General features: G+C 42.1%; 1 protein-coding gene across 1 annotated transcript in view; it reads left to right on the top strand.

Moving 5' to 3' along the window:
- The window catches only part of PHLDB2 (pleckstrin homology like domain family B member 2), a 229086-nt gene continuing 219380 nt past the window's right edge, over positions 1-9706 (top strand). The window contains exon 1 of the mRNA XM_081086409.1: positions 1-194. The gene's annotated coding sequence lies outside the window, so the exon portion shown is untranslated. The remainder of the gene's footprint in view (positions 195-9706) is intronic.

Below are 9706 nucleotides of genomic sequence, written 5' to 3'. Positions count from 1 at the left end.
ACTGTCTGCAGGAGCCAGAGAGAGTGGGGTAGGAAACGGAGGAGAACTCCTCAATTTGGGGGAAAAGTGGAAGCCCAATGCAGATGCTTCTTCCCAACATCTGAAACTCTTCAGCAAGGATTGGGACAATCGTGGCTATCACTGCAAAGTCAAGAAGGAAGCTGAGAAAAGACTAATTTAATTCCGCAATCAAGGTAGGTGATCTGTGGTCGCAGCCCCTTCTCTCAAGATCACAGAACCAGCATTTTGCCCAGTCTTGTAGCCAGAGCGTCCGATGATGGTCCGCTGAGGTTGATGTGGTAGATGTGGGTGTGTGTCCAGAGAATTCAGTCATTTGTTCAAACATGTCCTGGAAGTGGGTTGTAGTTATCTTCCATCTTCTCTCTCCTTTGAAAATTGTTGTTCCTCTACAAAATTGTTGTTTGAAACTTTGGAAAGTTTTTTTTATCGTTCTTTATAAAAAAAAATCATATTATTTATTTATTGAAATTCTTCCATCATTCAGTTCTGCGAACGTGGTTTTGTTCCAGAATTTTGCTTGTATGAATTCTTTCCAATTTCAATATATACCAGAAATTTTATACATAATTCTGAGGAACGAGCTGTTCCTGCACAGGGCTGTCAACCTCAGATGATAGGATCTCCCAGGAAGGTATGTGCATTTTCTGCTTTGGAGCCCAGGGAGTTAAAATCTTGAAACTGCTGTAGCAAATCAAGCCTGTTTGCCTAAGCTTATCAGCCAGGGCAGCCGGGTCAATCATTTACTGACGCAGGGCTGTTTCCTACCTTTGATGGAGGACCACTAAAGCCTTGCCTGACAGAGTCTCTCTATAGAACAGACACAAGGCAGCATTGATTGAAGATACCCTTCTCTGACGCTATAGCTCATATTCTTCTCTGGCCAGAGCACCATTTTATCTGAGGAGTAGTAAATACGACAGTGCCCTTCCCATCTCCACAATAAACAAACGTGAATGAGACTCAAGCACAAATCAGAGACCTACTATCGCCTCAGGCACAAGAGCTTGTGGCTTAGGAGGAGCTTCCTCTGCCATTGGAAGTCAATGGGAAGAAACCGACGATCTGTAGGATAAGTTACTAGGGATTTTTGAAGAAGAAAAAGATTAATCATAAAAAAAAATGAACTTTCCCCTTCAAGTCTACACTTTCTAAAAATGTGTTATTTTCTAAGGAACATGGTCCACTCTTCCTTAGGTCTGCATATAACTCCTCTAGAATGGTTGTCACATTGTCACCATGTATATTTGTCGGGCCTAAGCAATGGTTTCTGGTTCGTTTAATGATTAGAGGCCTGGTGGTAGGGAGGCCCTATTTTTCTGAACTCCCTCTCGGGAAGGAGTTGGCCCGTGTATTAGCGGAGGTAAAGTTTGACACTATTTTTGTCAATCATTTATGAAACTGAAGTGCATCCCCTTTGCTGAGGTTTGTGGCAGGAATTTTTATGTGGCTCATGCAGTTAACCAGAGGCAGCAAGCGAGGCCACTGCAGAGTGTGGCGCAGGCACAAACCCCATGCGAGATCTGGGGTGAGTCTGTGGCCAACTCCCAGGAATGTGGTGGAGAACCATGGAAAACTGGTAGATTTCTGTGGAGATATTAAGTCCTGTCTGGCCAGTCTCTAGAGAATGTTTGTAGATAAGGCAAGTGATGGAAGCGGTTATGAAGAGGGGGAAGGGCGCCGGGGCATTCAAATACATTGGCCAGTTTCCCACTATATTGCAGGCTGCCTTAGGGACAGACAGACACTCAGGCCTGACCTGGTCATTCAGTGCAGCATCTAGCTCAAGGCCAAAACACGGGTGGCACCTGAGAATATACCAAGTTTTTCTTCCCATTTCATGCAAAGTGGCTATTAAGTGGGGGAAGGGGAGATTATTTTTCCTTTTACGTGTTATGAGGTTAGAAATCAGAAGTCAATTAATTTGCCCAAGTTTGCTATTAGAGGCTGAGCCAGGATTCTACTCAGCTCTGCCTCACTCTCACTGCCGCTTTCCCATGTGGTTACGGAGTTAAGCGGACCCAGGAGCATGCACTGGGGTGGGGATTCTCCACGGGTCCTTGATGTACCGTACCCAGGCTAGCTGGGTACCGCTGTAGCCAAAAGGCTAGCATTGGACTAGACTTACCTTCTTTGAGATGAGGTAAGGGGAGGGACCGGTGGAGAACAAAGGGAAAAATTCCTGGTAGTGGCAGTCACTGGAGTCTCCCTAAGTAATTAGGAATATTTTTCTAAGTAAACCCAGGCCATTCTCAGGCTACATCCCTGCCTCTTTATATTCCAGAGATGCAAATCCATGAGCCAAACTAAAGTGCATCTGAACTATTTCCAGGGAAAGAAATGACACCATCCCAAGCCTTACCTGGGAACTCAAGAATTTAATTGCTATGTCCTTTCACTTCAGTTAATACCGACTCCACTAAATCCAAGGGATTTAGGCAGAGCGAGGCTTCAAGTATGGGAACCGTCAACAGTCTATCCTATCACAGCTCGCAGTACCTGAAACCCAAAGAGACCCGTGTCAGCTTAGAGTCCAAACGGCTTGTTGGTGCCATCTAACAGGTAAATGAGTAATGTGCAGAAACAAGCCTTCCTCTGCTCCCCACCCCATTTCATTTTTGTTCTGATGCATCAAAAAATCCCTGAAATTTCTGGCAGAAATTTCAAAGCAGCCACAATTCCTGAGCATTTACAGAACCAAGATAAAGAAATGCCATCATGAAATGTGGTTGGCTAAACATTTTTGAACAAAGGGTTCCTTTTTTTCCCACTGACATGCCTCATGCATACCTAAGAGTGCGCTAGCAAAGGCGTGACAAATGGGGCTTGCATCACCAAGTCCAGGAGTCCCCTTTTCTAATACTGCTGACCCTGCCAGAACTCGACTCACGTGCTATCCTTTCTGTTGACTGAAGCATTAGATTAAAGAGAAAAAAAAATGAAGCTGAAATACAAGGACTCATAACACCATTCTACCTTTATCCAGTGCTTATTATGACCAGGAAATGAACCACTGCCTTTTTACCTACATTTTTTAAATTTAATTCTTAGAACAAATGTATGCAATTTGCCAAAATCATGAGCTAGTAAGAAGAGGTGAAGTTTGACTTTGAGTCTGTTGGACTCCAAAGCCCATGTTTTTTAGCACTATCTCTCTGGGAGAACTTACCACCCAACAGTAGCTATACTATTTGTATTCTAAATGTAAAAGAGTAAGGAGTCCTTTCTAATTTACTTGCTTGGATCCTGAAAGCATACATTTTTTACCTCCTCTGCAGGTATTCTTGATCCTGTACCAGCATAAAACTCAACACTAATATTTGTCTCATCCAGGAAAGGAACCACAAAACGCACACATACACACACATACACACACACACACACACACGCATGCACGCACACTAACAATTCCCCACAAGTCAGCATTTTGATCCCTTTCTGAAGCTGTGAGGGAATATTGTTCTTATCTTCTAGTTTTTAACATTTTTTGTTTATTTGATTTTAATGCAACATAGAAACAAATATCTTATATATTACTAGAGGCCCGATGCACAAAATTTGTGCAAGAGTAGGCCTTCCTTCCCCCGGCGGCCAGCACTGGCTATCCTCCCATACCCCGGACCCAGACTTCCTTCGCAGCCCCAGCTTCATCTGGAAGGTCATCTGGTCTAAATAGCATATTATGCTTTTATTATTATAGATACCAGGATTTTCTTAAGTTTATTTTTGCTGTCAATTTCTATCTTTGAGAAGGCAGAATATGCCAAAATGTTCCTGTATGGTTTTATTTAATCTTTATAACAGTCCTGTAAGGAGGGTGTCATTTTCAGATGGTAGTTTTTCAGAACTTGAGACTCGATAAAGCTGAGTGCCCTTCTCAACATCACTCAGCTAACAAGTCCCATATCTTGGGACTCCAAATTATTTGCTCTTTTTTTCTAACACATAAGACAGTCTCTGGATTCCTAAGACTGGCAAAGGGTGGGTATGGGCACAAAGCAATTTTCAGGAATTAAAATGCCAAATGTCTACACAGTCTGTTCTTGGACTACAAAGACTTACTGAAATATTAATTGCTTTGCTTAGGTATTATATCAAATCATTGTGGGAAATGGTGTTACTCTATTTTCATTGAGTAATGAAAATAAAGACACTAATTCTTAATAAAAACTGCTTAGAAGGTAAAAATCTTTCAAACTCATGTGCCCACAAGCTAAGTAGGATATCAAAGGAATTATTGCTGGGATAAACCACTGGTGAGAAACCACTGTCCTCTAATATGTTGCATGCCTGTGGGACAGGATACATGGGTTGGAGTCAAGAGACCCATGGAGTCTCTTGATAGACACAAACCCTCTATTGGTTAACTCTAACCAGACAGAGGTAAGCAGTTACCAAACGGTAGAGAACCTAAGGAAGTCCTCCTACAGGTTGGGAAACCACCATGGGTATAGTTGCAATCCCTGTAGAAACTAACTGAAGTGACAGGAGGAATTCTTGTGCCCCATGAATCCCATTTCTGTCCTACAGACAGCACTCTGAGCAGTCACGGAGCCCAGAATCAGCTGTGCCTCTAGAGTGCACTGAGTGTTTTCTTATTCCTAATGCTTCACTGGGAACCGCTCCTGGCTGCCTGGATCTCCATCCCCCCTGACATTCTTGTTGTCTGCATCCTTACTTTAGGGTTCACCCATTTCTGTGACCTCAGAGGCTCTAAGGATCTTGGTACAGGAGAACCATAAGCATTGGGCAATGAGCAAACAGAGAGAAAGAAACTGTGCCCCTGCCCCACATCAAATTGAAAATTATTCCCCTTCTCTCTACAGTTCTAAGGTCAAGTTTCCCTTGGGAGCAGCTAAGGAACTGAAGGTCACAGAAAGCTGGCAATTCACTGTGCCTTGGAGGGGTTCCCAGAAGCAAAATGAAAATGAGATTGCTTTTACATAAGACCTCTGAATTTGGAGGACAGGGTTCAAGCAGTCCGAGTTTGCAGTTTCACTGTGGGCTTAGGTAAGCTCCATGAAGCTTAGTAATTTTTTTGTAAAATTACAACAATATCAAAAATGCTTCCTGCAGAGAATTCTGGACAACTCTTTTTTGTCATTGTTGCACTGAGGTTTCAAGGTTCATTTCTGCAAGAGAAGCCTTGCATAGTGCATCCAGCTAGAGGCCTCACGTATTTCTGTGTAATGATGACTTTCACCCAGGGAGCCTGCTTTGTGGTGATCTCATTAGATTTCACAAGGGAAGAGGCTGGAAACTTGTAGTTAGTATCTGAGCAGGTTGCAAGAGAAGAGAAAACTCAGAGGCTAACCAGAGATGGTTCAGTGAATGAGGAGGTGGCAGGCTTCTCTATAACCCAAGGAAAAGCAGTACCTCAATCTGATTCTACCAATTCAAGTATATATATATATATATATATATATATATATATATATATATATATATTGAGTGGCCAGATTATTATGACCACCCCATCAGTACTTTATTTACACTTCCAAAAATACTGAATATTGAAAACCTCCTAAGCAAATACTCTCAAGGTTTTATTATTATTATTATTATTATTTGCATAACTAATTCATCTCATTGTACTGATGGGGTGGTCATAATAATCTGGCCACTCAGTGTGTATATATATATATATATATATATATATATATATATATATATATATATTCCACAAAAGTTAGCTCTGCTTCCCAGATAGGAATCTTGAATAGAGGCAAGAACCAATAGCTAGACTTCCCAAAACCTGACTATTCTCTACCAAAATTCATCTCATTTTGTTTCTCTTTGCAAAACGAAAATTCCCCTGATAAGAAATAATGTTATAGCATGTAGTTTTGTTGATAATTTGCAACCCAACAAACAAAACATAAAGCACAGCCCAAAATAGCCATCCTAGTCTTGACTCTGCCATTGTCTTGATCTATGAGTTGGTGGCAATTTTTAAAATTCTTAGTGGTGACTCAGTTTCAAGAAAGAATGCATCCTCGCCGTGAATGACCACAAACATGTATCTATGGGTCATCCTCAGTTCTGCATGTTTCTTTCCCAGAAACATGTTAGACACTGTTTTTGAAACAGTGTTAAATAATCTTGAAGGTTTTAAGCTTACCAAGTGAACTAAATCACAGCCTCTGTAGAGTTCTGTGTGTGTGTGTGTGTGTGTGTGTGTACTTTTAATTATTTATGCAATATCCTGAAGATTCAGAGTTCTCAGTAAATATTCACTGGTGGTATTAATTGGTATTTGACTATAAATTTAGTAGAGAAAGTGATTTTAAAAATTGCCAGGGATGACTAAAGGAACTAGAGGCCTTAACCTGTGATGCAGAAGGAATGGTGCATGAGGGTTACTTGTTCTTCTGCCATCAGTAACAGAATGGCACAGAACATGTGCGACCCCAGTCATGTTTGATTCTGCTACCATTGCATGTTAACTGTGTAACACTGAGCGAGTCGCTTCTGCTTTCTTGGCCTTAATTTTCTCTTTTTAAAAATGGAGACTAGGTGGCTTTATTATTTTTAAGTTCTACTCTGGTTTTAATATCCTATCTTCCATAAAAATAAAAAATAAAAACTAGAAAGGTTAAGATCAGGAAGTTCTTTTAAAAATTAAACACAGATGCCAAAACCGGTTTGGCTCAGTGGATAGAGTGTCGGCCTGCGGACTGAAAGGTCCCAGGTTCGATTCCGGTCAAAGGCATGTACCTTGGTTGTGGGCACATCCCCAGTAGGAGATGTGCACGAGGCAGCTGACCGATGTTACTCTCTCATCGATGTTTCTAACTATCTCTCTCCCTTCTTCTCTGTAAAAAATCAATAAAATATATTTTAAAAAGTTAAACACAGAAATAGTTTTTATCTCTGGAGCCATCACCCTTATCTCTTAGGTAAATGACCTTGGGGGAATAGAAAGCTGCTAAGGCGATCTCAGGAATATAACCTTGGATGGTGATAAACTAGAAATGCTGGGCATCAATCTTTTTTAGGGAAGGGGCCCACTCAGCTGGGAAAATGCAGGGAAAACTGCCTCCCAGATTTCCCTCCAGCTGCAGTCCTGGCACTGACATTCAGCTTTGCCACACCTGCATGTCACTAATTTGAGCTCCAGTGAGCAGGCAGTCATGACTATTACCCTCCCTTACAAATAAACAGAGCCCTTCGAGGTGACGTGACTTGCCCAAGGTTACAGAAGCATGGCAGTGAGTCAGAGGGAACAGTGTGTGTTTGGAGGAGAGGGGGTGGGTGGGAGGGTTAAGTGGCATAATCAAAAGGTGGAAGGATTAGGGACAGATCTGCACTTGCTCTGAAGTTCACACAACAGTGGTCAAGGACTGTAGACGAGCTTGAAGTGTGTTTTGGATCCTGAGAGCATCCCTGTCCTCCCGCTCTTCCCTAAGCCCCCTCATGTGCCCCACCCAGGGTTACTCACCCAGGCTGTTGCTAATTGGGTGCCTGTTCTCATGTCCTTTCTTGTAAGCTTCATGAAAGCTACTTGTAATGAAGAGGAGGTATAAAGAGGAAGGAGAATGCATCAAGGATCTTCCCTGAGGCCCTGAACTGAAAGGGTAGCTCTCTTTGATTCCCCTGACTGCCCTCTTATATTCTGCTGAAATGAGTGGTCATCAGGATGACTGACAGAATTATGAAGTTCCATTCCAAGCAGTGAATATATATATATATATATATATATATATATATATATATATATATATATATATATTGCCTCTGGAATTATTTTATTCCTCTCTGCTCTACTTCTCCCATAAAGAAAGGAAAGACCAATTCTCACTCACTGTATATGAAAGAAAGCTGCCCAGAGCAATACTGTTCAAAGGAACCTGTTTGTTGCACCAAGTACCAAGGCATGACTGAAAGGTCTAGTTAGAAGTGTAGCACCATGGCCCACACTGGTTTACTTGATCACCCAGGCCCTTGCCAAGGGAGCTCTAGGGCTCTGAAGAATGACTCTCACAAGTCACTGAAATGAATCTCTAATCCAACAAGAAAAATACTGAACGAAATTGGGCATAAATGGTCTTATGTAGCATTCCAACACTGCATCACCTTACTGCCCACTTTTGTCCCTTTTTAAAGATGAGAGAAAGACAATTATTAATTTTGTCACCAAGGGGTATCTGGTCATTTTCTGGGTGACAGGGGAATGCCATGCATTCTTTAAGAAGAGGCCTGTTTGGCTCAGTAGATGGAGCATCAGTCCACAGACTGAAAGGTCCAGTGTTCTTTTCTGGTCAAGGGCAGGTACCTCGGTTGCAGGCTCTATCCCTGGCCCTGGTCCAGAGAGGGAACCAATTGATGAGTCTCACATTGATGTTTCTCTCTCTGTCTCTCCCTCTCCCTTTCACTCTCTTTAACAACCAATGGAAAAATATCCTCGGGTGAGGATTAAAAGCAACAACAAAAGAGGCTGCATTCCTGGCAGGGTCCTCAAGTGACTTTCTGTTGTACTCAACAAAAACATTGCACTTCTCAGTTTTGATTCTATTGCTAATATCTCAAAGACGCATTAGGTAATCTCTTGGAGAGGGATGAACAGCACAGTAAATAGTGCTTAGTTGATACTGTCCACAACTACATTGGCTATACTCCCTTTCTAGAAGCCACAAAACAAAAAAAAAACAGCAAAAGTCACCCTTGGGTTGCCCATCATATGTATTCAGTAAAGGTGGGATAGGATGAGGATAGGCTTATGTTTTAACCACATAGTGCCTCTTAATGAGACCAGAGAACCAAAATGACCCATGATTCCAACAGTCATTATCAATGTCAAACTTAACTCAAATACATATCTCAATGTTTGTTTGTTTGTTTGTTTGTTTGATATGACACCATCTCATACATACTCTAATGCTAATGACCAAATGACCAAGCACCAGTTGACTCTGTCACAGTTTCTTCTACGGGTTCAGTGAGCACACTGTTGTTTCTTGAGTTAAACTGAATTTCTAATATTAGACTGGATTCTTTAGCTTGCCAGTTTTCTAGCAGGAAAAAGAGCATTTCAGGGCATGAGGCAAAACTGAACTCAGTGTTTCTACTTTCATAAAGCTATCTGGATACATATACACCTTCCCATGGTCTTCCTTCTGCCAATTAATAGTAAATGGAGTTGGAGCCCATAAGTATCCCATTTGTGCCCAACAACTGCCAAGCAGTGAAGGTAAGGAGAGGTATATCAGTCCAGGCTTCAGAAGATGCAGGACTGTCCCTGATAAACCTACTTTTCGCTGCCCACTAAGCCAAAGGCAGCATTTTGAACAGAGGAGCTTTTATGCCATAAATCTTCAGAATTTGGGGTGAGTGTTTTGCTGTAATTGCAGCAGAAGTAAAATAATTTGCAAGCTGTGTGTGTGTGTGTGTGTGTGTGTGTGTGTGTGTGTGTATAATTCATGGAAATAATTTTGATATGAGAAAAGCATTAGATCAATTTTGTTTTAAAACCGGCAGTCGGACATCTCTCTCACAATCTGGGACTGCTGGCTCCTAACCTCTCACCTGCCTGCCTGCCAGATTGCCCCTAACCACTCTGCCTGCTGGCCGGCTCACCCCTAACTGCCCCCCTCACTGGCCTGCTCACCCCCAACTGCTCTCCCCTCCTGGCCTGATCTCCCCTAACCGCCTCTGGCTCGGCCTCACCACCATGGCTTTGTCTGGAAGG

This window comes from Myotis nattereri, assembly GCF_964212035.1.
Source record: "Myotis nattereri genome assembly, chromosome: 3".
In the NCBI taxonomy this organism is placed as follows: Eukaryota; Metazoa; Chordata; class Mammalia; order Chiroptera; family Vespertilionidae; genus Myotis; species Myotis nattereri.
This window is presented reverse-complemented; position numbering and strand designations above follow the sequence as displayed.